The 27,832-nt window shown below is 39.2% G+C and overlaps 1 pseudogene across 1 annotated transcript in view; it reads right to left on the reverse strand.

Moving 5' to 3' along the window:
• The window catches only part of Gm16386 (predicted gene 16386), a 41,518-nt pseudogene extending 30,127 nt beyond the window's left edge, over positions 1-11,391 (reverse strand). The window contains exons 1-2 of the transcript NR_030709.2: positions 11,205-11,391; positions 9,937-10,027 (exon numbers count right to left, since the gene is read on the reverse strand). The product of NR_030709.2 is annotated as a predicted gene 16386 (transcript). The remainder of the gene's footprint in view (positions 1-9,936; positions 10,028-11,204) is intronic.
• Between the last annotated feature and the right edge of the window lie 16,441 nt (positions 11,392-27,832).

Genomic DNA, 27,832 nt, shown 5'->3' on the forward strand with positions numbered 1-27,832 from the left:
AAAGATTAGCAAACAAACTTTGAGGCAATAATGTTTAAATGAAGATAATGAAATTTAGCCATTATTGCTATGTACACAAAAAAGTGATACTAATGGAATAGCATCATACACATGCATAGTCAAATAAATTAGGTCTTCTACTATTATTTATCATTACCAAGGAAGGCAGGATTGAGTGTAATAGGTTAATCAGGAGATGACATATGGTAGAATATTCTAGAACCATTTCTATATAAATCAAACGGGACAAAATCAATCTCATGTCCCATTTAGTCTCATTGCTTTCAAAACCTTTTATTACATTTTTATTTTAGTGTATGGGTAGTAGTGTTATACACGAGGTATATACAAGTTCTGTGTTTGTGCATGGTGCCTACTGAGCTCGAAAGAAGTCATCAGATTTCCTAGAACCTAAAAAATTATGAGGTGCTAAGAAATAATCCACATGTTTTTAAGACAAGCAAGTGCTATTCACTACTGGGACATCTCTTCCATTCCCCTCTCCATCTCATTTCCACTCTCACTTAAAATCCTCACTAATCTTACTTCCATTCCTCCAAAATATTCAATGATCTCATTGCTATAGATTTTCTCTCCCCCTTACTGGATTCTTTCTTCTGCTTCACAGTGGAACAAGTTTGGCTTATGACTTAGACTTCAATATTAAGAAAAAAAATTCTTCAGAATTCATCTGAATTTCTAAGACATTACAGTGTCAGTGGGCAAAGAGAATTCTACAAATGATTCCCTAACTGTCTTGTAGTGTAAAAATACTGAAAATGCTCTGTAAGGATCCTGGAGGTGGTAAATGACACACAGGTCTTGGAGGGGTCTTCTTGATTGGCCTGCTTCGCATGGCTTGTACCAGCACACCACCTGAGCTCTCTCCATTGCTCATATCACTGCTGTATCTAGTATGCTTACAAAGTATTGCTGCCTTTTACTTAAAGAGAAAATAAGAGAGATGGAGAGAACATTCAGAATATAACACTTGTCATACTTCTAGAGAACACACACACAGACACACAGACACACACAGAAACACACACACAGACACATACAGACAGACAGACAGACAGACAGACACACACACACACACACACACAGGTAAAGGAAGCACCATGATAGGGTTATGTTGAAAACCAGATTACCCCTTATTTCTGAGGATCTTTAGACAATACAGAGAGTTTACATATACAAAGCAAGTAAATACAAAGGATGTATCAGGCAGTCTATAAGAAGAGCATCCTTAGCTACAAAAAATAGGTGGCTATAATTCTCCAGCATCACATATATGTACAATATCCTCTGAGCACAGTCTAAATACTCCCATTCCTCCTCTGGGTATTCCACAGCCACATTCATGACCATTAACAGACCCTGCAATTGACAATTACTCATTTATTATATGCTGCGGGACAAAATGTTTGCTGAGGTAAAAAGACCAAAGATATTAGTGACACTTTTGTGATATAGGTGAGGTATTGCAGTATTTCAAAGACTAAAGTTTTCCAAAAGTGCTATAAAGGATTCTCAGCAGTTAGGCACTGCAGTCCTTCAATATACAATGTACACAATGGCTTATTACATGACATACATTCTGGTCTTTTTCCACCACAAATTTTTTGAGTAGCAGATAAAGGATTTGCCATTATCACTACAGTTTAGATTTCTCTCCAGTTCAGATTATGTAATATCTTTTCAAGTGCAGTTGGGGCTAGAGAGATGGTTCACTGGTTAAGAGTACCTTCGGCTTTTCCAGCAGTCCATCACAGCTCTGTTCCTATTCCTGGTACCTTAAACCCTTTCAGGTCAGGTGCCTTTTCTTCCTTAATTACCTTTGTAGAGTCTATTCCACTAGTTCCCCCCACCTCACACTCCTAGTCTTCATACTATCCCTGCCCCATAAAGACTGGTCCCTCCCACTCATGTACAACCTCATAGCTCAAGCTGCTATGCTGCCTTGGACATGCTCTGTACAGCATCCACATATGTTTCCTGACAGCCTAGACCTAAGCTGAGTCTAACAGTGGGACACTGTACCTCTATATCAGGAAGTCAGTGGTCTCTCAGCCAATTCAATCCTACTGCTGAATTCATCCTGTGCTGTAGCTTTCCTCACTAGATGGTGATATTGTGATAGTGCTAAGTCATGAATAATTTTGTCTTCTGGGAAGAATGCTAAAGGCCCTCTAATATGCCAAACCAAAAATCCATTTTGAAAATGTAGTTGTTTATGGAGAAGTTTGTGGCCATCTAAGGTGCAGAAATAAGCAGTGCATTTGGAGTTGTCTTGAAGAATTCAGTTATGTCATGCTCACAAACAAATGGAAAGTGAGCAACCTTATTGCATTAAAAATGGGTTAAGACAAGAAAGGAACAAACTAAATCTGCAGAGATGTCATCCTAGCAACTAAGCAGCACAACTGAAAACTTCCACATACAAAAAAGTAATCAAGCCCAAGAAAGAGTATAGATAGCATAAATAAATAAATAAATAAATAAATAAATAAATTTTAAAAATCAAAGTCAAGGCTAAAATCAATGAAATAGAAATATAGAAAACAATACAGGAATCAATGAAACAAAGAGTTGCTTCTTTGACATAGTCAACAAAATTGACAAAACTTTATTCAAACTAACTAAAAGGTTGAGAGAAAACATCTAAATAAGCAAAATCAGAAACAAAACAGAAACTGAGGAAATCCAGAGACTCATAAAATATTAAAAACTTCTACTCAGCAAACTGAAAGATGTAAAAGAAATGGATAATTTTATCAGTAGGTACCACATTCCAAAGTGATATCAACATCATATAAGCAAATAGAATTATCTAACCCCTAGTAAAATAGGGGTCATTAAAAGTCCCCAACCACCACCACCACCACCACCAAGGAAGAGATGGTTTTAGCCCAGAATGATACTACTTTCAAAGAACAAAGAAGAGCTAAAATTAATACTCCTCAAATTATTTCATAAGAACAGTGGATATTTTATCAAGCCACATTATCCTGATACCCAAACTACATACAGATACAACAAAAACCACATAAAGATGCAACTAAAAAGGGGAATTACAGACCAGTTTCCTCTATGAACATACATGCAAAAATACTCACAAAATACTTGCAAAGAGAATCTAAGAACACATCAGGAAGATCACCAAAGATGATCAACCAGGCATTGTAATAGAGATGAAAGAATACTACAGTATACAAAAATCAATAAATATAATTCACCATACAAAACAAACTGGAAAAAAAGACATGAAAATAGCTGAAAGAAAATCAATGCACAAAAATCAATAACCTTCATATATAAGAGATACAAACTGATTTTAAAAATAAAAATCAAGAAAATAACACATTATACAATGGCCTAAAATAATATACAAATGTTGATGGTAACTGTGCAAACAAGTGAAAAACTTGTACAATAAAAGCTTCAAGACTTTGAAAAAATTGAAGAAGATATTAAAAGATGGAAAGACTTCCACGCTTGTGGATCAAGAGGATTAAGATACTAAGACTACAACAAGAGATCTACAGATTCAAGGATTTCCTCATCCAAATTCCAACACAACTTTTCACACATTTTAAATTGGTAAATTCACACTTATATAAATAAGCAAAAAAAAAAAAAAAGTAAAATAGCTCAAACAATCATGAACAATAAGAGAACTTCTGGTGTTCTCACCACTCCCAATTTCAAGTTTTCTTCAAAACTAGTCTAAAATCCTCAAAATATTGGCAGAAAAGCAGACACATTGATCACTGAAAATGAACTGAAGACCTAGGCATAAATACATATGGCCATCTAATTTTTGATAAAGAAGCCAGGAATACAAACTGAAAAAAGATACCATCTTCAACAAATAGTGCTGGTCTAACTGGGTGTCTGCATCTAGAATAATGAAAGTGAATCCAATCTTATCACCCAGCACAAAATTCAAGTGCAAATGGAATAAGGACCTCAGTATAAAATCAAGCACTATGAATCTAACAGAAAATAGAGTAGGAAAGAAAAGTGAACATATTGTCACAGGAGATGACTTTCTTTAAAGGAAAAGAAAATTAGCACAGGTATACAGAACAACAACTAATAAATGGGACCTCAGGAAACCGAAAAGCTTCTATAAGGCAAATGACACTATCATTTGGACAAAGCAGTAGCCTACAGTGTGGGAAAAGATCTTAAACATTTCACATCCAATAGAGACCTAATATCCAAAATATAAAATAACTCAATAAACTGGATGTTAAAAATAAACAAATAATTCAATTAAGCAGAAAATTTTAAATGGAGAAACTTCAAAATAGTCAAGAAACATCTAAAAAATTTTCAACACCCTTATCCTTCAGGGAAATGCGAATCAAAACTACTTTGAGAGCCCATCTTATACTTGTCAGAATAGCTAAAATCAATAATACAAGTGAGAGCTCATGCTGGAGAGGATGTGGAGCAACAGAAATATTCCTCCATTGCTGCAGGGAGTGCAAACTTGTATAGCCACTAAGAGAATCATTGTGGTCATTCCTCAAATTGATGGGAATCAAACTACTTCAAGATCCACCCATACCACTCTACAGTATCTACCCCAAAGAACACTCCAACCTACCCCAAGGGCCCTTGCTTGTTCATTGCAACTTTGTGCAAAATATACAGGAATTAGAATGAACCTAGATGACCCTCAAGGGAAGAATAAAGAAAATGTGGTACCTTTACACAATGGAATACTACTCAGTTATTTTAAAAACCTGACATAATGGTTCATGTCTTCAGAGCCACCAATGCCTCTTAAGCTGGCCCATTACAATGCCACCAACTTTATTAAAAATATAAAAAAAGAATAAAAACTGCTAAGACTCAAAGAAATTGTTTAAAGATTTCCTGCCAAGATGGTTGGTCACAATTTCAGCAGGTAAGAGAAAAAGAAAAACCTATCAACTTATAAAGCAAAGACTATTAACAAATGATCAAATGGTACAATTCCAGAAAACTATATGATGAACATGAATGCATTTCACAAAACATGCATTATACATGTTTTCAAGCACATGAAGCAATCAATGACAGAAGTTTAGAAAGCAGATAGATGGTGATACAGGTAAGCTTGAAAGTCCACCATTGAGAGTCTTTGCTGTCCTCAACTGCCCTGTCAGCCTGAATGCCGCCATACTTTCTGCCATGATGATAATGGACTAAACCTCAGAAACTGGGGCGGGGGCGGGGGGAGTCAACTGAAGGGAATCCTGGAATCTCACTGTTGTTACCAGGCTCTTTAAATCATCCCTGATCAGTTCCCTGAGATATTTGCTTCAGGATCAGCCTGGTTGAGAGCCAGATTGACCAAGAGAGAAACAAACCCTAACCTCTTGTTCAAGGGTGCCTCTAAATGCAGTTTGCTCATGGGACACTCCTTTGACTACCTGGCTCTTCTCTGGCAGAGACTGTGTGTCACCTGAGAGAACAGGTAAGACCACCACTTCTTCTCAAAGTCCAGGCCCAAGAGGAACCCATCCAGAGCCATAAGGACATAGGAATGGAGGAATAGCCAGGGACAGGATCCTTCTGGTTTCCTTCTGCACCCCCAGAGCTGACCCTGTGCCACAGCTCTCCATACCCAAATCCAGCCAGGAGAGAGCTGGTCTCCCAGGAGTGCTGACACACCTGATAGCACAGGTGAGACCACTCTTTCTGCTCAAATTCCTGGCACAAAAGGGACCCACCCAGAGTCTTCAGGACACAGGAACCAAGGAATAGCCAGGGATAGAATGCTTCTGGTTTCCATCTATATCCTGGAGTTGACCCTGTGCCACAGCTATCCATATCCAAATTCCACATGGAGAGAGCTGATCTCCCAGGAGTACTGACATAGAGGCTTGCAGGAGGCACAAGCCACAGTCAGAGATAGCAAGACCAGCTAACACCACAGATAACCAGATGACGAGAGGCAAGTACAAGAACATAAGCAACAGAAACCAAGGCTACTTGGCATCATCAGAACCCAGTTCTCCCACTACAGCAAGCACTGGATACTCCAACACAACAGAAAAGCAAGACTCTGATTTTTAAATCACATCTCAGAATGATGATAGAGGACTTTAAGAAGGACATAAATAACTCCCTTAAAGAAATACAGGCGAACACAGGTAAAACAGGTAGAAGTCCTTAAAGAGGAAACACAAAAATCCCTTAAAGAATTACAGTAAAACACATCCAAACAGGTGAAGGAATTGAACAAAACCATTCAGGATGTAAAAATGGAAATAAAAACAACAAAGAAATCACAAAGGGAGACAACCCTGGAGATAGAAAACCTAGGAAAGAGATCAGGAGTCATAGATGTAAGCATCACCAACAGAATGCAGGAGATAGAAGAGAGAATCTCAGTGCAGAAGATACCACAGAAAACATTGACACAACAGTCAAAGAAAAGGCAAACTGCAAAAAGCTCCTAACCCAAACATTCAGGTAATCCAGGACACAATGAGAAGATGAAACCTAAGGATAATAGGTATAGAAGAGAGAGAAGAATTCCAACTTAAAGGGCAACAAAATTATAAGCAAAAAAACTCCCTAACCTAAAGTAAGAGATGCCCATAAACACATGAGAAGCCTACAGAACTCCAAATAGATTGGACCAGAAAAGAAATTCCTCTCGTCACATAATAATCAAAACACTAAATGCACAAAACAAAGAAAGAATATTAAAAGCAGTAAGGGAAAAAGGTCAAGTAACATATAAAGGCAGACCTATCAGAACTACACCAGACTTCTCACCAGAGATTATGAAACTAGAAGATCCTGAGCAGATTTTGTACAGACCATAAGAGAACACAAATGCCAGCCCAGGCTACTATACCCAGCAAAACTCAGTTACCATAAATGGAGAAACCAATAGATTCCATGACAAAAGAAAAAAATTTACACAGTATCTTTTCACAAATCCAGCCCTATAAAGGATAATAGATGGAAAATTCCAACATAAGGAGGGAATCTTGGCACTAGAAAAAGCAAGAAAGTAATCTTCTTTTAACAAACCCAAAAGAAGATAGCCACACATAGTTCCACCTCTAACAACAAAAATAACAGGAAGCAACAGTCACTATTCCTTAATAGAAGCACCTAAGGAAATGTTCATCATCCTTAGTCATCATGGAAATGCAAATCAAAACAACCCTGAGATTCCACCTCACACCAGTCAGAATGGCTAAGATCAAAACCTCAGGTGACAGCAGATGCTGGCAAGGATGTGGAGAAAGAGGAACACTCCTCCATTGCTCGTGGGATTGCAAGCTGGTACAACCACTGTGGAAATCAGTCTGGCAGTTCCTCAGAAAATTGGACACAGTATTATTACCTGAGGACCCAGCTATACCACTCTTGGGCATATATCCAGAAGATTCTCCAACATGTAATAAGGGCACATGCTCCACTGTGTTCATAGCAGCCATATTTATAATAGCCAGAAGCATGAAACAGCCCACATGCCCCTCACCAGAGGGATGGATACAGAAAATGTGGTACATTTACACAATGGAGTACTACTTAGCTATTAAAAAACAATGACTTCATGAAATTCGCAGGCAAATGGATGGATCTAGAAAATATCACCTTGAGTGAGGTAACTCAGTCACAAAAAACACACATGGTATGTACTCACTAATAAGTGTAAATTAGGCAAAGAGCATGGAATACCCACTAGACATGGACCACATGAAGCTCAAGAGGAAGGAAGACCAAAGAATGGATATTTCAGTTCTACTTAGAAGGGGGAACAATATGATCAAGGGAAGTAGAAGGTTGGAGGGACTTGGGAGGAAAAGAGAAGGGGGAGGGGAAAAGAGGGGAAGAATCAGGTATGGGAGGAGATGGAAGAGATGTACAGACAGGCTCTGCCAGATCCTGACCAATACAGATGTGGATGCTTGCAGCCAACCATTAGACTGTGCACAGGGACCCCAGGAGTTAGGGGAAGGTCTGAAGGAGCTGAAAGGGCCTTATTTAGCATCAATGGGAGGGAGGCCCTTGGACCTGTGATGGCTGGGTGCCCCAGTGTAGAGGAAATTGAACAGAGGTATGTAGCAATGGGGGATGGGGAACTAGGAGTAGCACCAAAAAGTCTCAAAAGCCAGGACAGCAAGGACTTCCCAGGACCCCATGGGGATGATATTAGCTGACCTGTAGAGACCATATCCAGTGGTTAGTCATGCCCTCCCACCTCGGTTGAGGGATGGGGCCACCTACCCACCTGCAAAATTTTCACCCAGAATTACTCCTGTCTAAAGGAAATAAAGGGACAAAGAGTGGAACAGAGACGGAAAGAAAAGCCATCCAGAGACTGACCCACCTGGGGATCCATTCCACCTGCAGATGCCAAGAAGTGCTTGCTGACAGGAGCCTAATACAGCTGTCTCCTGACAGGCTCTGCCAGATCCTGACCAATACAGATGTGGATGCTTGCAGCCAACTATTAGACTGTGTGCAGGGACCCCAGGAGTTAGGGGAAGGACTGAAGGAGCTGAAAGGGCCTTGTTTAGCATCAATGGGAGGGGAGTCCCTTGGTCCTGTGAAGGCTGGATGCCCCAATGTACAGGCATGTTAGGATGGTGAGGCAGGAGTGGGTGGGTATGTGGGTATGGGAGCACCCTCATAGAAGCAGGGTAAGGGGGATAGAATACAGGGTTTGCAGAGGGGAAACAGGGAAAGGGGATAACATTTGAAATCTAAACAAATAAAATATCTAATTAAAAAAAGGGAAAATAGAATAAAAGAAAGAAAATAACTAAATAAACAAAGTCCACCTTTGAGAAAGGCGACCATGAATAGCACAAAGAGGCAGTAATGAGTAAGATGCCAACAGAAAACCAGGCATATAACAGCAGAAGAAGCACAATATTCTCAAATGTCATACACTACTCTCCAATGTGGCCATGAAAAACGTCACCTTGGGTTGGTGATGCAAGCCTTCTATTCCAGCAGCACTCAACAGACTAGGGCAGCAGATCTCTATGTTCAAGAGAAGCCTTATCTACAAAGAGTTTCAGAACTGCCAAGACTACCTAAACAATATGTCTAAAAAATCAGTAGTAACAACAATGTAAAAGTCTTCAAGCCTAGTAAAGATTACAGTTTAAAAAATGTCTTCTCTAAGAACCTGGAATTCTGACATTAATACAAGACAGAAGAGCACATAAAAGACATGAATATTGAGTCACTGCAAGCATGTTCTCATTCAAACATGTGAAGAAATATTACAGAATGTTTTTAAGATTCAAAATACCAAAATCATACTAACATTTTGAAACATTGAGAAACCAAAAAGAATTTTAAAAACTAGGACAAAAGCGTCAAATGGAAGGGTGACTTCAAAAGATATTAAAACTATAGCAGTGCAAAGCATTGAGGATAGGAAGACTAAGAGTAGATATCAATGGGAAGGTAATATAGACAGAGTTTAATACTATGCAGAGATATTAAGCAAACAAATATCAACATTCTGTGAGCATTATATTAGGAAATGGAGAAATTAAGCACGACTGATAGAGAACACAAAGGAAATGCAAACTGCTCTAAAAGTCTAAGAGCAGGAAAAACTAGGAGGCATCAATTGTTCTGACAAAACAGTATATTAAAAATATAATAATGAAAATATTTAATATTGGTAAGAAGATGTGATCAGTGGATGTGAGTGGGAGGTAGACAGCATCCCTCACATACAAAACCAAATTAAATTACATTTGCCTCTGTGTATTAATTCTCACAAAGAGAGTCTTCTAATACCTATCAAGGGAACATTCTGACATTATTCTCGTACAATTATCTAGAAACATTTGGAATGAAATAGAATCTGGCCAAACCAATTTCATGTCCTCTTTCTTTCTACTGTGAATTGAGCCCCTCAACATTCCTTCCTTAATTCCTCTACCATACCTGGATCCTTTGCTACAGCTTCTTCTCTTCACCATCCAGGGCTCTTGGTTCAGACTCACAGGTGAGCAGAACTGGCTGAGGAGTGGGACACCTGTGTATGGGAAAGAGATTCTTCAAAAAGCACCCAGAACTTTTCATAGAAGGAAAATACATGACACTTCCAAAGATAAATATAAAGGAAAGAGAAAATATCACAACTAAAAATGTCTCCTTTCCTGTAAGGATTTGAATGTACTCTGTAAGATGTGAGGCTCACTCACACACAGCTCAGACACAAGCAGAGTCATTCTATCAGGAATCCTGGGGAGGAGCTGGGGAGACTGCAAGAAAACCATTGTCACCCACAGAAACCAGACTGCTGCACTTGTCCAAAGGGAGATCTCTGCAAAAAGCCCTGTCAGCAGGGTCTAGGCATTCCCACTCCTCCTACGAGAAGTGTACAGTCACAGCACTAAATGTTAACAAACCATGAAATTAAAAAACCAACCAACCAAACAAACAAACAAAAAACCCAAACAATTGTTTGGCCACATATGTTAGGGCAGAATGCTTTTCTTCAACCAAGGAGACAAATTTCCTATAAAGGTGAAATATCATAATTATTCAAAAGATGCTTTCTAACACTTTATTTTAATCTATAGAGGGTTTTCTACTTAAATGGTGTGGTCTGATATACTCACATAGCAATACTGGGCTTGCCTGGAACTAAGGTATAACATTAAAAACTCACCATATGAAGATGCATTTCTAAAGGCTTTACTTACATCTAAACTGCATACAACCCAGATGAAAAAAATCATGGCCACTAAAAAAAATTCTGCCTATGAATGTTAATGTTTACAGCAATAACAGTTTTGCTCACTGAAGTAAATTTTCTGGTTCAATAAAAACTGCACTATTTCCTCATATAATTATTGTACACAAAGTTATCTATGTGGATACCTGTTAACAGGAGCCAAAGGCATTCTCTTGAATAACCAGTTAGTAAAAGAAAGGAGTAAGAAAGCATGAATGAATTTATTGTCTTGGAGCTTTATAACTGACACGAAAACAAACAGCAGATCTAAATTACCAGATTTTTAACGTGTTACTTTATGACTGATTATTCCGGTAAGTGTAAGATAAATAAAAAGAACACTATAAACTGCAGTTCATAAGATCTCAAACTGCCCCACAACTGTAAGATATCCACAATAGAATCACTGAGAGCTGCTTCCTTAAGCAGCTGCACACACCCCTCTCCGCTCCTGCCCCGCAGCTCCTCTGACCTGGGAAGTTCCAGGGACGCCGGGCTGCGGTGCCCACCGCTGGGCTGCTCACTGCCGACTCTCCCAGGCCCACAGCTAGGAAACCCGGTCTGAGGAGAGTTTCCCGGGGTCCAGAGAGATCTAGGACACGGGTTCTCTCTGGGAAACCAGCCCACGGTTACGGTTACCGCGTAATGCATTCACGTAGGAAGTGAATTGAGGATTTTCCTGTCACTCCTGGCAGGAAATCTTTGTCAGTCTTTGGAGCAGCTCTCTTAGACCCGCCCACCATACCCGGGTTCCGGTGACGTAACTCCTTTGAAGACTATCAGCACTTAATTGTTTTTGTAGAGTCCACCCAGATTCTTTCTTTTCGCTGTCACTTTCCCGGTCGTTCCAGTAACACCCCCCCCCCCCACCCGGACTCCCCTACCCCTGCCTCGGGGATTCTGGTTCCTTCCACTTCGTCTCAGGCTTCCAGCCACGCTGCTTCAGCTGTCAGGTTGTCCTGGAAGGATGCTGCACCCTAATATCTGATAGTTCTAAACCTCTCAGATAATAGATAGGCAGCCTCACTTTTTAGCTTGAAATACAAGCTTCCTGGGCTAAAAACCGCACAGCAAAATATAACCAACACCCTAAATTCCGTTTTCCTTTCTTCCATTCCCAACACAAAATACTAAAAATAAATTTAAAAAAGCCTGGCTCCCTCCGAAAACCTGACTCAAAATATACATGAAGTATGAGAAGGACTAATCATAAGTAAATGTGGATTAAAAGATTTGGGACAGAGAATGATGAGAGGGGAGATGTGGAGCTCCGGGACAAAGGTGACTATAGAAAGTGCAACGAGTAGAACAGGGCAGTGGGGAAAGCATGGATAAAGTCAAACTCAGCAGCATTGTCCTGGCCACCATAGCAAAGAGAATAGATAATGTTAGATAGAATAGATAATAGTTTTTCAAGAATATTTTTGTGTAAATAGTCTATCAATCATAATATGGAAGAGAGCACCAGCATAAGTCCCAATTCATGTAAGAGAAAATACAATGATAGCACAGAAATTTTGATAGCCAGAAAAATAAGATTATGCCATGAGTTTACAACATATAAAGTTCTACGCACAGGGGATTCACAGTCAGGATCAGGATGGTAAAGAAAATGGGCATAGAGCTGCATGAATTTTCAAGGGAAAGGGCATTTGTGCCTGGCACATCACTTTATCCCTCTTGCCTATAACATACAGGCTGGAATTTGGATAAAGAATGTGTTGAATGTATAAATTTCTTTGGGTAGGATGGACATTTTTACTGTGTTAATCCTCCTGATTCATGAGCACGGAAGATCCCTTCAAGTTTAAATATCTTCTTCAATTTATTTCTTCAAAGACTGGGGGTTTTATCATGAAAGTCTTTCAGTTGCTTGCATAGTGTTGTGCAAAATATTTAATCCCAACCTTAGTTTCTACCCAGCCTTTGATTATTCACTTTCTGGATAAACTTCCTGGATAAAAGAACTCATAATCTTTATAATAAGCATTATCAGCACCAGAGCTGGGAAGTTATCTATTCTCTATGATATTATTAAGTCTATTTCACAGATATTAATCTTGTTATATTTTCCCATGTTTTATCTGGGCTGCTTTTAACTCCAATTAGCCAGCCAACGTGGCCATTATTCTAAGACTCTTAGTCCATATGTTTTCCTCAGTCTCCACAGCTATTCTTTGTTTCCCTCTCCCAAGCTTATCTCTCTTCTGCCAGCTATTGGCTGTAAGCATGTTGATTGGCCAATTTGGGATATCTTGGGAAGCAAGGTTAAAGAGCTTCACTTGGGTGCCTGCAGGTGCTCTGATCCCTAGAAGCAACTAGGCCTTGGGGCCACTATTTAGCATTAAAATAAAAACAAAAAAGGAAACCTCAAGAGCATACAGATAATACCAATATATTTTTGAGGCAATTGTGAAAAGTGTTGTTTTCCTGATTTTTTTCCCCCTTCATCCTTCTGTATATAGAAAAATCTCATTGTGCATTAATTTGTTATTTAGCTACTTTGGGGAAAGTGTTTAAGAGATATTGAAGTTCCCTGGTGGAAAATTTTGGATCACTTATGTATACTATCTAATCAATTACAAATTAGGATATTGACTTCTTCTTTCCAATCCAATATGTATCTTCTTGATCTCCTACGGTTATCTTACAACTTTAACCAAGACTTCAATTATTTTATTAAATAGGTATGGAGAGAGTGGATACCATCAGCTTGTTCCTGATTTTAGTGGAATTGCTTTGAGTTTCTCAACATTGAATTTGATCTTGATTCTAGGCCTGCTGCAAGATGCCTGTATTATGTTTATGTATTTACCTCATATCTTTTATCTGTATAGGACTTTTATAGGGAAGGAATGTTCAGTATTGTCGAAGGCCTATTCAGCATGTAATGAGATGATCATGCCTTGTTTTCAGTTTATTGTGTGGTAGATTGTATTTATTGATTTTTGTATCTTGAATGATCCTTTCATCTCTGAGCCAAAGCCTACTTGATCATGTTTGCTGATCTTTTCCATGTGTTCTTGGATTCTCTTTGCAAATATTTTATGAGTATTTTCCATGTATACTCATAAGGACATTTGATCTATAATACTCTTTTTTGTATGTTTTTATGGTTGGGTATTAGGATAACTGTTGCCTAATAAAATGAATTTTATTAGGTTTTATTAGGGTTTGTATTTACTTAACCCAGGGAATCGTATTATTAGGTGGTTTGGCCTTGTTAGAGCAGGTGTGTCACTGTGGGCATGGGCTTAAGACCCTCTTTCTAGCTTCCTGGAAGTCAGTCTTCCACTAGCAGCCTTCAGATGAAGATATGGAACTCTCAGCTCAGCCTGCACCATGCCTGCAAGGATCCTGCCATGCTCCTGCATTGATGATAATGGACTGAACCTCTGAACCTGTAAGCCAGCCCCAAATAAATGTTTTCCTTTATAAGACTTGCATTGATCATGGTGTTTGTTCACAGCAGTAAAACCCTAAGACAGGCGACATTCCTTCCTTTTATCTTTTGTGGAATAATTGGCGTGTATTAATTTTAACTGTTCTTAGAAAGTTGTAGAATTTTCTCTAAAACCATCTGGCACTGGGCTTTTTGTAGTTTGCAGATAATTAATGACTGTTTTAATTCCACTGGTGGTTAAATATATCTATATATTTATCTGATGTTGATTTCAATTTGGAATGTGATACCTATCGATAAAATTATCCATTTCCTCTTGATTTCTCCAATTCTGTGGAGTAGAGGTTTTTAAAGTATGTCTTAAGATTCTCTGGCTTTTCTGAGTGTCTGTTATTACGTCCCCATTTTTATTTCTGATTTAGTTAATTTGGATACCCTCTCTTCAACTTTTAGTTAGTTTGGTTACAGGTTTATCTATCTTGTTAATTTTGTCAAAAATCCAACTCTTTATTTCATTGATTCCTTATATTTCAACCCTGAGTAAGATTATTTTTTGCTGTCTACTCTTCTTGGCCCTGGTTACTTTTTTGTGAGGAGTTTTCAGTTGTGCTGCTCCATTGCTACTATGACATCTCTCCAGTTTTAGTTTATTTTTTCACTTTTGTATTGACCTGTTTTAATTCTACATAGAAGTGTTCATTTTCTATGTGTTTGTGAGCATAGTTTGTAACTGCATTCATTAACGCTGTACCAAAAAAAATACACTGCTTATTTCCACATCTTAGAAAGCCACAAGCTTCTCTACAAACCACAGAGTTTTTAACAGGAATGTTCTGTTCGTCGTATGTGAAGTCCTTTGGCATACTTCCAAGATAGCAATCTTATTTCTGACTCAGGAAAATCACAATATCAACATCTGGCAGTGAAAGTAGAACAAGGCAGGATAAATTCAGCACTAGGTTGGCAGCAATGGGCTGACAGATCCGTGACTTCCTGAAACACCTAAATCCTTTCAAATGCTTTAATCCTTCATATTTGACTTACCACTGACTTCCTGAAATACCTAAATGTTTTCAAATTGCTAATGTATAATTCTTCATATTTGACTTAAAATAGTAGAGGTCTGTGAGGGAAGGAGAAGGAACTTTTATTTCTTTTTTTTTTCTTTTCTCTTTCTTTCCTTTCTTTCTTTCTTTCTTTCTTTCTTTCCTTCTTTCTTTTTCTTTTTTTTCTTTTTTTGTTTAGTGTCACTTAATTTTCACAGTGTAGAAAGTTATTTTATTCAGCTTCCCAGTAAAGCTCTCCTCCAGAGTGACTTATACTGTCAAAAATTTAAGGTATTTAATGTAAATGTAGAACATGTTGCTGGAATTGCTTTTTGTTTTGTTTTGGTTTGTTTGTTTGTTTGTTTTGTTTTGTTTTGTTTTGTTTTGTTTTGTTTTTTGAGACAGGGTTTCTCTGTATAGCCTTGGCTGTCCTGGAACTCACTGTGTAGACCAGGCTCGCCTCGAACTCAAAAATCACCCTGCCTTTGCCTCCTAAGAGCTGGGATTAAAGGCGTGCGCCACCACATGGAATTGCATTTTTACCTTTAAGTAGTGCTACATGCATGGAGTATATTATTTTATTTATTCATATTCTTTTTTCTTTTTTTTGTTCATAATTTATTTTTTTTTCCATTTTTTATTAGGTATTTATCTCATTTACATTTCCAATGCTATACCAAAAGTCCCCCATACCCACCCACCCCCACTCCCCTACCCACCCACTCCCCCGTTTTGGCCTTGGCGTTCCCCTGTACTGGGGCATATAAAGTTTGCTTGTCCAATGGGCCTCTCTTTCCAGTGATGGCCGACTAGGCCATCTTTTGATACATATGCAGCTAGAGTCAAGAGCTCCGGGGTACTGGTTAGTTCATAATGTTGTTCCACCTATAGGGTTGCAGATCCCTTTGGCTCCTTGGGTACTTTCTCTAGCTCCTCCATTGGGAGCCCTGTGATCCATCCATTAGCTGACTGTGAGCATCCACTTCTGTGTTTGCTAGGCCCCGGCATAGTCTCACAAGAGACAGCTACATCTGGGTCCTTTAGATAAAATCTTGCTAGTGTATGAAATGGTGTCAGCGTTTGGATGCTGATTATGGGGTGGATCCCTGGATATGGCAGTCTCTACATGGTCCATCCTTTCGTCTCAGCTCCAAACTTTGTCTCTGTAACTCCTTCCATGGGTGTTTTGTTCCCACTTCGAAGGAGGGGCATAGTGTCCACACTTCAGTCTTCATTTTTCTTGAGTTTCATGTGTTTAGCAAATTGTATCTTATATCTTGGGTATCCTAGGTTTTGGGCTAATATCCAATTATCAGTGAGTACATATTGTGTGAGTTCCTTTGTGATTGGGTTACCTCACTCAGGATGATGCCCTCCAGGTCCATCCATTTGCCTAGGAATTTCATAAATTCATACTTTTTAATAGCTGAGTAGTACTCCATTGTGTAGATGTACCACATTTTCTGTATCCATTCCTCTGTTGAGGGGCATCTGGGTTCTTTCCAGCTTCTGGCTATTATAAATAAGGCTGCTATGAACATAGTGGAGCATGTGTCCTTCTTACCAGTTTGGGCATCTTCTGGATATATGCCCAGGAGAGGTATTGCTGGATCCTCCGGTAGTACTATGTCCAATTTTCTGAGGAACCGCCAGACTGATTTCCAGAGTGGTTGTACAAGCCTGCAATCCCACCAACGATGGAGGAGTGTTCCTCTTTCTCCACATCCACGCCAGCATCTGCTGTCACATGAATTTTTGATCTTAGCCATTCTGACTGGTGTGAGGTGGAATCTCAGGGTTGTTTTGATTTGCATTTCCCTGATGATTAAGGATGTTGAACATTTTTTCAGGTGCTTCTCTGCCATTCGGTATTCCTCAGGTGAGAATTCTTTGTTCAGTTCTGAGCCCCATTTTTTAATGGGGTTATTTGATTTTCTGAAGTCCACCTTCTTGAGTTCTTTATATATGTTGGATATTAGTCCCCTATCTGATTTAGGATAGGTAAAGATCCTTTCCCAATCTGTTGGTGGTCTTTTTGTCTTATTGACGGTGTCTTTTGCCTTGCAGAAACTTTGGAGTTTCATTAGGTCCCATTTGTCAATTCTCGATCTTACAGCACAAGCCATTGCTGTTCTGCTCAGGAATTTTTCCCCTGTGCCCATATCTTCAAGGCTTTTTTACCCTTTCTCCTCTATAAGTTTAAGTGTCTCTGGTTTTATGTGAAGTTCCTTGATCCACTTAGATTTGACCTTAGTACAAGGAGATAAGTATGGATAGATTTGCATTCTTCTACATGATAACAACCAGTTTTGCCAGCACCGATTGTTGAAAATGCTGTCTTTCTTCCACTGGATGGTTTTAGCTCCCTTGACGAAGATCAAGTGACCCTAGGTGTGTGGGTTCATTTCTGGGTCTTCAATTCTATTCCATTGGTCTACTTGTCTGTCTCTATACCAGTACCATGCAGTTTTTAATCACAATTGCTCTGTAGTAAAGCTTTAGGTCAGGCATGGTGATTCTACCAGAGGTTCTTTTATCCTTGAGAAGAGTTTTTGCTATCCTAGGTTTTTTGTTATTCCAGATGAATTTGCAAATTGCTCCTTCTAATTCGTTGAAGAATTGAGTTGGAATTTTGATGGGGATTGCATTGAATCTATAGATTGCTTTTGGCAAGATAGCCATTTTTACAATGTTGATCCTGCCAATCCATGAGCATGGGAGATCTTTCCATCTTCTGAGATCTTCTTTAATTTCTTTCTTCAGAGACTTGAAGTTTTTATCATACAGATCTTTCACTTCCTTAGTTAGAGTCACACCTAGATATTTTATATTATTTGTGACTATTGAGAAGGGTGTTGTTTCCCTAATTTCTTTCTCAGCCTGTTTATTCTTTGTGTAAAGAAAGGCCATTGACATGTTTGAGTTAATTTTATATCCAGCTAATTCACCGAAGCAGCTTATCAGGTTTAGGAGTTCTCTGGTGGAATTTTTAGGGTCACTTATATATACTATCATATTATCTGCAAAAAGTGATATTTTGACTTCCTCTTTTCCACTTTGTATCCCCTTGATCTCCTTTTGTTGTTGAATTGCTCTGGCTAATACTTCAAATACTATGTTGAAAAGGTAGGGAGAGAGTGGGCAGCCTTGTCTAGACCCTGATTTTACTGGGATTGCTTCCAGCTTCTCTCCATTTACTTTGATGTTGGCTACTGGTTTGGGGTAGATTGCTTTTATCATGTTTAGGTATGGGCCTTGAATTCCTGATCTTTCCAAGACTTTTATCATAAATGGGTGTTGGATCTTGTCAAATGCTTTTTCTGCATCTAAGGAGATGATCATGTGGTTTTTGTCTTTGAGTTTGTTTATATAATGGATTACATTGATGGATTTTCGTATATTAAACCATCCCTGCATCCCTGGAATAAAACCTACTTGGTCAGGATGGATGATTGCTTTAATGTGTTCTTGGATTTGGTTATCGAGAATTTTATTGAGGATTTTTGCATCGATATTCATAAGAGAAATTGGTCTGAAGTTCTCTATCTTTGTTGGGTCTTTCTGTGGTTTAGGTATCAGAGTAATAGTGGCTTCATAAAATGAGTTGGGTAGAGTACCTTCTACTTCTATTTTGTGAAATAGTTTGACAGAACTGGAATTAGATCTTCTTTGAAGGTCTGATAGAAATCTTCACTAAACCCATCTGGTCCTGGGGTTTTTTTTTTTTTTTTTTTTTTTTTTTTTTGGCTGGGACACTATTAATAACTGCTTCTATTTCTTTAGGGGATATGTGACTGTTTAGATGGTCAACTTGATCCTGATTCAACTTTGGTACCTGATATCTGTCGAGAAATTTGTCCATTTCGTCCAGGTTTTCCAGTTTTGTTGAGTATAGCCTTTTGTAGAAGGATCTGATGGTGTTTTGGATTTCTTCAGGATGTGTTGTTATGTCTCCCTTTTCAGTTCTGATTTTGTTAATTAGGATTTTGTCTCTGTGCCCTCTAGTGAGTCTAGTTAAGGGTTTATCTATCTTGTTGATTTTCTCAAAGAACCAACTCCTCGTTTGGTTAATTCTTTGAATAGTTCTTCTTGTTTCCACTTGGTTGATTTCACCCCTGAGTTTGATTATTTCCTGCCGTTTACTCCTCTTGGGTGAATTTTCATCCCTTTTTTCTAGAGCTTTTAGATGTACTGTCAAGCTGCTAGTATATGCTCTCTCCTGTTTCTTCTTGGAGGCACTCAGAGCTATGAGTTTCCCTCTTAGAAATGCTTTCATTGTGTCCCATAGGTTTGGGTACGTTGTGACTTCATTTTCATTAAACTCTAAAAAGTCTTTAATTTCTTTCTTTATTCCTTCGTGACCAAGGTATCATTGAGAAGAGTGTTGTTCAGTTTCCACGTGAATGTTGGCTTTCCATTATTTATGTTGATATTGAAGATCAGTCTTAGGCCATGGTGGTCTGATAGGATACATGGGACAATTTCAATATTTTTGTATCTGTTGAGGCCTGTTTTGTGACCAATTATATGGTCAATTTTGGAGAAGGTCCCGTGAGGTGCTGAGAAGAAGGTATATCCTTTTGTTTTAGGATAAAATGTTCTGTAGATATCTGTCAGGTCCATTTGTTTCATAACTTTTGTTAGTTTCACTGTTTCCCTGTTTAGTTTCTGTTTCCACGATCTGTCCATTGATGAAAGTGGTGTGTTGAGAGAACTGGACAGCTTCTGGGACAGGCGGAAGCACAGAGCCGCAGAGGCAGCACCCTTGGCGGGCCGCAGACAGCCGGCCACTGTCCGGACCAGAGGACAGGTGTCTGCCTGGCTTGGGAGGAGGCCTCAGCCTCAGCAGCAGCGGTCGCCATCTGGGTTCCGGGACTCCGCAGAACTTAGGAAATTAGTCTGAACAGGTTAGAGGGTGTGCCAGAGAACCGGACAGCTTCTGGGACAGGCGGAAGCACAGAGCCGCTGAGGCAGTAAGTACCCTTTGCAGGCTGCAGACAGCCGGCCACCATCCGGACCAGAGGACAGGTGTCCGCCTGGCTCGGGAGGCGGCCTCAGCCTCAGGAACAGAGGTCGCCATCTTGGTTCCAGGACTCCCTGGAACTTAGGAATTTAGTCTGCACAGGTGAGAGTCTGCACCACAGAAGCTGACAGCTTCTGGGAACTGCCAAAGCAACACAGCTGCTGAGAAAGGCCCTGTTTTGGGCCTTCTTCTTCGACCAGGAGGAGGTCCAAAAACAAGATATCTGCGCACCTTCCCTGTAAGAGAGCTTGCCAGCAGAGAGTGCTCTGAGCACTGAAACTCAGAGGAGAGAATCTGTCTCCCAGGTCTGCTGAGAGACGGTAACAGAATCACCAGAAGAACAATCTCTAAACAGAGTCAACTATAACTACTAACTCCAGAGATTACCAGATGGCGAAAGGTAAACGTAGGAATCCTACTAACAGGAACCAAGACCACTCACCATCATCAGAACCCAGCACTCCCACTTCGCCCAGTCCAGGGCACCCCAACACACCCGAAAACCTAGACCTAGATTTAAAAGCATATCTCATGATGATGGTAGAGGATATCAAGAAGGAATTTAATAACTCACTTAAAGAAATACAGGAGAACACTGCTAAAGAGTTACAAGTTCTTAAAGAAAAACAGGAAAACACAATCAAACAGGTAGAAGTCCTTACAGAAAAAGAGGAAAAAACATACAAACAGGTGATGGAAATGAACAAAACAATACTAGACCTAAAAAGGGAAGTAGACACAATAAAGAAAACTCAAAGTGAGGCAACACTGGAGATAGAAACCCTAGGAAAGAAATCTGGAACCATAGATTTGAGCATCAGCAACAGAATACAAGAGATGGAAGAGAGAATCTCAGGTGCAGAAGATTCCATAGAGAACATCGGCACAACAATCAAAGAAAATGGAAAATGCAAAAAGATCCTAACTCAAAATATCCAGGAAATCCAGGACACAATGAGAAGACCAAACCTACGTATAATAGGAGTGGATGAGAATGAAGATTTTCAACTCAAAGGACCAGCAAACATCTTCAACAAATTTATTGAAGAAAACTTCCCAAATATAAAGAAAGAGATATCTATGAACATACAAGAAGCCTACAGAACTCCAAATAGACTGGACCAGAAAAGAAATTCCTCCCGACACATAATAATCAGAACAACAAATGCACTAAATAAAGATAGAATACTAAAAGCAGTAAGGGAAAAAGGTCAAGTAACATACAAAGGCAAGCCTATCAGAATTACACCAGATTTGTCACCAGAGACTATGAAAGCCAGAAGAGCCTGGACAGATGTTATACAGACACTAAGAGAACACAAATGCCAGCCCAGGCTACTATACCCAGCCAAACTCTCAATTACCATAGATGGAGAAACCAAAGTATTCCACGACAAAACCAAATTCACATATTATCTCTCCACGAATCCAGCCCTTCAAAGGATAATAACAGAAAAAAACCAATACAAGAATGGGAACAACGCCCTAGAAAAAACAAGAAGGTAATTCCTCAACACCTAAAAGAAGACAGTCACAAGAATAGAATGCCAACTTTAACAACAAAAATAACAGGAAGCAACAATTACTTTTCCTTAATATCTCTTAACATCAATGGTCTCAACTCCCCAATAAAAAGACATAGGCTAACAAACTGGCTACACAAACAAGACCCAACATTTTGCTGCTTACAGGAGACACATCTCAGAGAAAAAGATAGACACTACCTCAGAATAAAAGGCTGGAAAACAATTTTCCAAGCAAATGGTATGAAGAAACAAGCTGGAGTAGCCATCCTAATATCTGATAAGATTGACTTCCAACCCAAAGTCATCAAAAAAGACAAGGAGGGGCACTTCGTTCTCATCAAAGGTAAAATCCTCCAAGAGGAACTCTCAATTCTGAATATCTATGCTCCAAATACAAGGGCAGCCACATTCATTAAAGAAACTTTAGTAAAGCTCAAAGCACACATTGCACCTCACACAATAATAGTGGGAGACTTCAACACACCACTTTCACCAATGGACAGATCATGGAAACAGAAACTAAACAGGGACACACTGAAACTAACAGAAATGATGAAACAAATGGATCTGACAGATATCTACAGAACATTTTATCCTAAAACAAAAGGATATACCTTCTTCTCAGCACCTCATGGTACCTTCTCCAAAACTGACCACATAATAGGTCACAAAACAGGCCTCAACAGATTCAAAAATATTGAAATTGTCCCATGTATCCTATCAGATCACCATGCACTAAGGCTGATCTTCAATAACAAAAAAAAAAAAAATAACAGAAAGCCAACACTCACGTGGAAACGGAACAACACTCTTCTCAATGATACCTTGGTCAAGGAAGGAATAAAGAAAGAAATTAAAGACTTTTTAGAGTTTAATGAAAATGAAGCCACAACGTACCCAAACCTTTGGGACACAATGAAAGCATTTCTAAGAGGAAAACTCATAGCTCTGAGTGCCTCCAAGAAGAAACGGGAGAGAGCACATACTAGCAGCTTGACAACACATCTAAAAGCTCTAGAAAAAAAGGAAGCAAATTCACCCAAGAGGAGTAGAAAGCAGGAAATAATCAAACTCAGGGGTGAAACCAACCAAGTGGAAACAAGAAGAACTATTCAAAGAATTAACCAAACTAGGAGTTGGTTCTTTGAGAAAATCAACAAGATAGATAAACCCTTAGCTAGACTCACTAAAGGGCACAGGGACAAAATCCTAATTAACAAAATCAGAACTGAAAAGGGAGACATAACAACAGATCCTGAAGAAATCCAAAACACCATCAGATCCTTCTACAAAAGGCTATACTCAACAAAATTGGAAAACCTGGACGAAATGGACAAATTTCTAGACAGATACTAGGTACCAAAGTTGAATCAGGATCAAGTTGACCATCTAAACAGTCACATATCCCCTAAAGAAATAGAAGCAGTTATAAATAGTCTCCCAGCCAAAAAAAAGCCCAGGACCAGACGGGTTTAGTGCAGAGTTCTATCAGACCTTCAAAGAAGATCTAATTCCAGTTCTGCACAAACTTTTTCACAAGATAGAAGTAGAAGGTACTCTACCCAACTCATTATATGAAGCCACTATTACTCTGATACCTAAACCACAGAAAGACCCAACAAAGATAGAGAACTTCAGACCAATTTCTCTTATGAATATTGATGCAAAAATCCTCAATAAAATTCTCGATAACCAAATCCAAGAACACAATAAGCAATCATCCATCCTGGTTTTATTCCAGGGATGCAGGGTTTTATTCCAGGGATGCAGGGATGGTTTAATATACGAAAATCCATCAATGTAATCCATTATATAAACAAACTCAAAGACAAAAACCACATGATCATCTCCTTAGATGCAGAAAAAGCATTTGACAAGATCCAACACACATTCATGATAAAAGTTTTGGAAAGATCAGGAATTCAAGGCCCATACATAAACATGATAAAAGCAATCTACAGCAAACCAGTAGCAAACATCAAAGTAAATGGAGAGAAGCTGGAAGCAATCCCACTTAAATCAGGGACTAGACAAGGCTGCCCACTTTCTCCCTACCTTTTCAACATAGTACTTGAAGTATTAGCCAGAGCAATTCGACAACAAAAGGAGATCAAGGGGATACAAATTGTAAAGGAGGAAGTCAAAATATCGCTTTTTGCAGATGATATGATAGTATATATAAGTGACCCTAAAAATTCCACCAGAGAACTCCTAAACCTGATAAACAGCTTCGGGGTGAAGTAGCTGGATATAAAATTAACTCAAACATGTCAATGGCCTTTCTCTACACAAAGAATAAACAGGCTGAGAAAGAAATTAGGGAAACAACACCCTTCTCAATAGTCACAAATAATATAAAATATCTCGGAGTGACTCTAACTAAGGAAGTGAAAGATCTGTATGATAAAAACTTCAAGTCTCTGAAGAAAGAAATTAAAGAAGATCTCAGAAGATGGAAAGATCTCCCATGCTCATGGATTGGCAGGATCAACATTGTAAAAATGGCTATCTTGCCAAAAGCAATCTATAGATTCAATGCAATCCCCATCAAATTTCCAACTCAATTCTTCAACGAATTAGAAGGAGCAATTTGCAAATTCATCTGGAATAACAAAAAACCTAGGATAGCAAAAACTCTTCACAAGGATAAAAGAACCTCTGGTGGGATCACAATGCCTGACCTAAAGCTTTACTACAGAGCAATTGTGATTAAAAACTGCATGGTACTGGTATAGAGACAGACAAGTAGACCAATGGAATAGAATTGAAGACCCAGAAATGAACCCACACACCTAGGGTCACTTGATCTTCGTCAAGGGAGCTAAAACCATCCAGTGGAAGAAAGACAGCATTTTCAACAATTGGTGCTGGCACAACTGGTTGTTATCATGTAGAAGAATTCGAACCGATCCATATTTATCTCCTTGTACTAAGGTCAAATCTAAATGGATCAAAGAACTTCACATAAAACCAGAGACACTGAAACATTTAGAGGAGAAAGTGGGGTAAAGCCTTGAAGATATGGGCACAGGGGAAAAATTCCTGAACAGAACAGCAATGGCTTGTGCTGTAAGATCGAGAATTGACAAATGGGACCTAATGAAACTCCAAAGTTTCTGCAAGGCAAAAGACACCGTCAATAAGACAAAAAGACCACCAACAGATTGGGAAAGGATCTTTACCTATCCTAAATCAGATAGGGGACTAATATCCAACATATATAAAGAACTCAAGAAGGTGGACTTCAGAAAATCAAATAACCCCATTAAAAAATGGGGCTCAGAACGGAACAAAGAATTCTCACCTGAGGAATACCGAATGGCAGAGAAGCACCTGAAAAAATGTTCAACATCCTTAATCATCAGGGAAATGCAAATCAAAACAACACTGAGATTCCACCTCACACCAGTCAGAATGGCTAAGATCAAAAATTCAGGTGACAGCAGATGCTGGCGTGGATGTAGAGAAAGAGGAACACTCCTCCAGTGTTGGTGGGATTGCAGGCTTGTACAACCACTCTGGAAATCAGTCTGGCGGTTCCTCAGAAAATTGGACATAGTACTACCGGAGGATCCAGCAATACCTCTCCTGGGCATATATCCAGAAGATGCCCCAACTGGTAAGGAGGGCACATGCTCCACTATGTTCATAGCAGCCTTATTTATAATAGCCAGAAGCTGGAAAGAACCCAGATGCCCCTCAACAGAGGAATGGATACAGAAAATGTGGTACATCTACACAATGGAGTACTACTCAGCTATTAAAAAGAATGAATTTATGAAATTCCTAGCCAAATGGATGGACCTGGAGGGCATCATCCTGAGTGAGGTAACACATTCACAAAGGAACTCACACAATATGTACTCACTGATAATTGGATATTAGCCCAAAACCTAGGATACCCAAGATATAAGATACAATTTCCTAAACATATGAAACTCAAGAAAAATGAAGACTGAAGTGTGGACACTATGCCCCTCCTTAGAAGTGGGAACAAAACACCCTTGGAAGGAGTTACAGAGACAAAGTTTGGAGCTGAGACAAAAGGATGGACCATGTAGAGACTGCCATATCCAGGGATCCACCCCATAATCAGCATCCAAACGCTGACACCATTTCATACACTAGCAAGATTTTATCTAAAGGACCCAGATGTAGCTGTCTCTTGTGAGACTATGCCGGGGCCTAGCAAACACAGAAGTGGATGCTCACAGTCAGCTAATGGATGGATCACAGGGCTCCCAATGGAGGAGCTAGAGAAAGTACCCAAGGAGCTAAAGGGATCTGCAACCCTACAGGTGGATCACCATTATGAACTAACCAGTACCCCGGAGCTCTTGACTCTAGCTGCATATGTATCAAAAGATGGCCTATTCGGCCATCACTGGAAAGAGAGGCCCATTGGACACGCAAACTTTATATGCCCCAGTACAGGGGAATGCCAGGGCCAAAAAGGGGGAGTGGGCGGGTAGGGGAGTGGGGGTGGGTGGGTATCGGGAACTTTTGGTATAGCATTGGAAATGTAAATGAGCTAAATACCTAATAAAAATGGAAAAAAAAAGGGAAAGTGGTGTGTTGAAATCTCCCACTATTATTGTGTGAGGTGCAATGTGTGCTTTGAGCTTTACTAAAGTGTCTTTAATGAATGTGGCTGCCCTTGCATTTGGAGCATAGATATTCAGAATTGAGAGTTCCTCTTGGAGGATTTTACCTTTGATGTGTATGAAGTGTCCCTCCTTGTCTTTTTTGATAACTTTGGGTTGGAAGTCGCTTTTATCCGATATTAGAATGGCTACTCCATGTTGTTTCTTCAGACCATTTGCTTGGAAAATTGTTTTCCAGCCTTTCACTCTGAGGTAGTGTCTGTCTTTTTCCCTGAGATGGGTTTCCTGTAACCAGCAGAATGTTGGGTCCTGTTTGTGTAGCCAGTCTGTTAGTCTATGTCTTTTTATTGGGGAATTGAGTACATTGATATTAAGAGATATTAAGGAAAAGTAATTGTTGCTTCCTTTTATTTTTGTTGTTAGAGTTGGCATTCTGTTCTTGTGGCTGTCTTCTTTTTGGTTTGTTGAGGGATTACTTTCTTGCTTGTTCTAGGGCGTGATTTCCGTCCTTGTATTGCTTCTTTTCTGTTATTATCCTTTGAAGGGCTGGATTCGTGGAAAGATAATGTATGAATTTGGTTTTGTCGTGGAATACTTTGGTTTCTCCATCTATGGTAATTGAGAGTTTGGCCAGGTATAGTAGCCTGGGCTGGCATTTGTGTTCTCTTAGTGTCTGTATAACATCTGTCCAGGCTCTTCTGGTTTTCATAGTCTCTGGTGAAAAGTCTGGTGTAATTCTGATAGGCCTTCCTTTATATGTTACTTGACCTTTCTCCCTTACTGCTTTTAATATTCTATCTTTATTTAGTGCATTTGTTGTTCTGATTATTATGTGTCGGGAGGAATTTCTTTTCTGGTCCAGTCTATTTGGAGTTCTGTAGACTTCTTGTATGATCATGGGCATCTCTTTCTTTATGTTTGGGAAGTTTTCTTCTATTATTTTGTTGAAGATATTAGCTGGCCCTTTAAGTTGAAAATCTTCATTCTCATCAACTCCTATTATCTGTAGGTTTGGTCTTCTCATTGTGTCCTGGATTTCCTGGATGTTTTGAGTTAGGATCCTTTTGCATTTTGTATTTTCTTTGACTGTTGTGTCGATGTTCTCTATGTAATCTTCTGCACCTGAGATTCTCTCTTCCATTTCTTGTATTCTGTTGCTGATGCTCACATCTATGGTTCCAGATCTCTTTCCTAGGGTTTCTATCTCCAGCGTTGCCTCGCTTTGGGTTTTCTTTATTGTGTCTACTTCCCTTTTTAGTTCTAGTATAGTTTTGTTTATTTCCATCACCTGTTTGGATGTGTTTTCCTGTTTTTCTTTAAGGACTTCTACCTGTTTGGTTGTGTTTTCCTGCTTTTTTTAAGGGCCTGTAACTCTTTAGCAGTGCTCTCCTGTAATTCTTTAAGTGACTTATGAAAGTCCTTCTTGATGTCCTCTATCATCATCATGAGAAATGTTTTTAAATCTGGGTCTAGATTTTCGGTTGTATTGGGGTGTCCA

Source organism: Mus musculus, chromosome 17 (assembly GCF_000001635.26).
Source record: "Mus musculus strain C57BL/6J chromosome 17, GRCm38.p6 C57BL/6J".
NCBI lineage: Eukaryota > Metazoa > Chordata > Mammalia > Rodentia > Muridae > Mus > Mus musculus.